This window comes from Rhinopithecus bieti, unplaced genomic scaffold, assembly GCF_001698545.2.
Source record: "Rhinopithecus bieti isolate Rb0 unplaced genomic scaffold, ASM169854v2 scaffold_34943, whole genome shotgun sequence".
NCBI classification, from domain to species: Eukaryota; Metazoa; Chordata; class Mammalia; order Primates; family Cercopithecidae; genus Rhinopithecus; species Rhinopithecus bieti.
The window spans coordinates 522,125-526,098 of NW_016815584.1; positions in this window are offsets into that span (position 1 = coordinate 522,125).

The window sequence follows — 3,974 nt, forward strand, 5'->3', positions numbered from 1 at the left end:
AAAAAAAAAAAAAAAAAAAAAAATCTAGTGTGGAGTTGGGAGAGATGAGACTAAACCTCGTGTTCATATATTTGAATTGGATGCCAAAAAAAAAAAAAATTCGACCCGGCGTGGTGACTCACGCCTGTAATCCCAGCGCTTTGGGAGGCTGAGGCAGGCGGTTTACCTGAGGTCAGGAATTCAAGACCAGCCTGGCCAACAGGGTGAAACCCTGCTTCTACAACAATACAAAAATTAGCTGGGCATAATGCAGGTGCCTGTAATCCCCAGCTACTCGGGAGGCTGAGACAGGAGAATCGCTTGAACCTAGAAGGCAGAGATTGTAGTGAGCTGAGATTGTGCCACTGCACTCCAGTCTGGGTGACAGAGAAGACTCCATCACAAAAAATAAATAAATGAAATAAACGAAAATTCACCAACATAAAGATGATATTTAAATCTGTATATGTGAGAAGGAACAAGTACTAACTGCATCACAAACAGTTTCCTAAGAGCGGCTCCTGAATGTTACTTCTTTGTATCTTATTTTTGTATCTGAATGTTGCTTCCTTGTATACTTATTGGCCTGTATTACAGGCTTTCACTTGTTAATTGAGTTCTCTCTTAGGTAATTTGGCATTTCTACCACCAGATGGAGATGTCCCACTGTCTTTCATTTACTCATTGACCAACGAGAGGCTCTTAAAAGAATTTGGGGGTGGGGGGAGGGGTCAGGTTATGTCCCTCTACTAGTTATACAAATAAGCACTTGCCTTCATGTTGAAAAGCGAAAAGAATTTGGAGGGGGAGGGTAAGAGGTCAGGCAGTGGCTGCCTCTTCCTCCCTATTTGTTTTCTTAGTCGTTTGGTTTCCATGGGAATCCATGTTTGAGCAGCAACTCTGAATCCATTTACTGCCCCTCCAGGCTTGGGGCTGAGCCCAGAGACAAGCTGTGAAGAACAGCAGATGGGTAGAAAGAAGGGGGAGATTTATTTGGTAAATTTGGATAGCAAAAGAGGCCAACAGGTGCCGGGGGAGGAGTAGTGAGGTGGAGTGCACGAATGCACGAAGGAATGTGAAAGGCAGACAATGTTTTTTAGTTCAAATAAAATTTGGGAACATTAAAATAGTTTCCAAAACTCTTCAGTCAGGGATACGCTATTCTCTCCCCATAGATGATCATCTTAGGACACACTCTGGGTCTTGTATATTACCAGGTCCTCCCTATCTCTTATCCAGAAAAAATCAACAGGCTTCAACCTGTAAAATCAACAGGGCTCACACCTGTAATCCTGACATTTTGGGAGGACTAAGCAGGAGGATCACTTGAGCCTAGGAGTTCGAGACCAACCTGGGCAATAGAAGGAGATCCCATCTTCACAAAAAAAAAAAAAAAAAAAAAAAAAAAAAAATTAATAAGCTGGGCATGATGGCTCACGCCTATAAGTCCCAATTACTCTGAAGGTTATGGTGGGAGGATTGCCTTAGCCAGGAGTTCAAGGCCACAGTGAGCCGTTATCTTTTTGCCAGCCTGGGCAACAGAGCAAGACCCTGTCTCAACAAAACAAAACAAAACAAAAAGGTCAGCAGACAAGTGTCAGAACCTGCCCAAGGTTCTCCTCATGTGTCCTCCTGTTCCAAAAGCCCTTTGGAGTAAGAGGAGAACTCCAAGGAAAGAACTCCACTGCATTCCCCAGGCAAAGTGCCGCATACAGTAAGCTCTCAGTAAAATATTGGTTGAATGAATGAATGAGCAATAAGAATCAGATGGCTTTGACTAGCCTTACTTAGTTCCAGCTTGAGATAACAAACTCAGCACAAAGAAAAATAATCTATTCTGTCATCAAAATCATGAGAATGTGAATGTTTTCATTCACAGATTGAGTCATTCAAAGAATGATGAGGGTGTTTTGTTGTTGTTCTGCTTAAATCAGATGTTTTTCATACTTGCATTACTAATACCCTAGTTTCTAAGAGTATTTGCATTTCAGTTTGTGACAATATTCGGGTATCCATTCACAGATAGCAGTTGATCTACATATGAACAGCTTTCTACCTTGAGATGGAATCAAGTCTTCCCTCTAATTCCTTACCCACCAGCCCCACTCTTCCTCTTCACTTTCTGACCCGCTACCCTGTTTAATTATCATTCTGCAGTTATCTTGTTTATTTGCTTACATTTTTATTGCTTGTCACTTCTGTGAATGATAGATGACAACTTCTTTTTCTTCCTCACTAAGTCTTCTGTAAGTTTTATCGTCTAAAGGTTCATCTTACATCTTACTTTGTTTTTTTTTTCTTTTTGAGGCAAAGTCTCGCTCTCTCGCATGGCTGGAGTGCAGTGGCGCCATCTTGGCTCACCTCAACCTCTGCCTCCCAGATTCAAGTGATTCTCCTGCCTCGGCCTCCTGAATAGCTGGGATTACAGGTGTGCACCACCACAACCAGCTAATTTTTGTATTTTTAGCAGAGGCGGATTTTCACCATGTTGGCCAGGGTGGTCTCGATCTTCTGACCTCGTGATCCACCCCTCTCGGCCTTCCAAAGTGCTGGGATTACAGGCGTGAGCCACCGCGACAGGCCCTTACATTATTTTGAAATCCACAATTTAAGTAACTTCTGCCGGGTGCGGTGGCTCACGCCTGTAATCCCAGCACTTTGGGAGGCCAAGACCGGCGGATCACGAGGTCAGGAGATCGACACCATCCTCGCTAACACGGTGAAACCCCGTCTCTACTAAAAAATACAAAAAATTAGCCAGGCATGGTGGTGGGAGCCTGTAGTCCCAACTACTCGGGAAGCTGAGGCAGGAGAATGGCTTAAACCCGGGAGGCGGAGCTTGCAGTGAGCTGAGATCCAGCCACTGCACTCCAGCCTGGGCGACACAGCGAGACTCCGTCTCAAAAAAAAAAAAGTGACTTCTTCATGACTCTAATTTAATCTGCTCTGCTCACCCTCCTGCCCTCCAATTGGAAATGGCCTTTCCTTCCTCTGAACTTGTACGCAGTTGATCCGCATTGCTTATAGCACTCACCTCTTGTTCTCTATGCAGAACAGTATAATAATGTTAACTATCAAATGTTGTGAACTTGGTGGCTGGGCACAGTGGCTCATGCCTGTAATCCCAGCACTTTGGGAGGCCAAGGCAGGTGGATTACCTGAGGTCACAAGTTCAAGACCAGCCTGGATTAGCCAGGCATGGTGGGGGGTGCCTGTAATCCCAGCTACTCAGGAGGCTGAGGCAGGAGAATCACTTGAACCCGGGAGGTGAAGGTTGCAGTGAGCTGAGATCCTGCCGTTGCACTCCAGCTTGGGGGCCAAGAGCAAGACCCTGTCTCAAAAAAAAAAAAAAAAAAAATGTAGTGAACTTGGGAGGTTGACCAGACACTGGACTGAATGCCTTAACCGAGTTTTGCTAAATCCACCACAACCTATGAAGTAGGTGCTATTACCCTAACTGCGTATATGAAGAAACTGAGGCACAAATAAAATGCCCAAGGTCATGCAGTTGCTATGTGGTGAAGGTAATTTAAACTCAAAAAGTTACACAGCAGAATCTACATTGTCTTTAGAGCATAAACTTTGTTGTAAAATAAATGTGTTAGAGCCTTGGTTCCGTTAAGTGAAGGGTGCATAATCTTCAGCAAGTTGTTAGCCTCTTTAAGCCTCAATTTCCTAACTGATAAAATGAGAGTAATAATATAACTAAGATTACTGTGTGGCATGTGGAACTATAAGTCCAATTAAACCTCCCTTTCTTCCCAGTCTTGAGCATGTCTTTATCAGCAGCATGAAAATGGACTAATACATCTCTCCATATTGAATTTTTAAAAATTATTCCTCCATGGCCGGGCGCGGTGGCTCAAGCCTGTAATCCCAGCACTTTGGGAGGCCAAGACGGGCGGATCACGAGGTCAGGAGATCGAAACCATCCTGGCTAACACCGTGAGACCCCGTCTCTACTAAAAATACAAAAAAGGGCCGGGCGAGGTGGC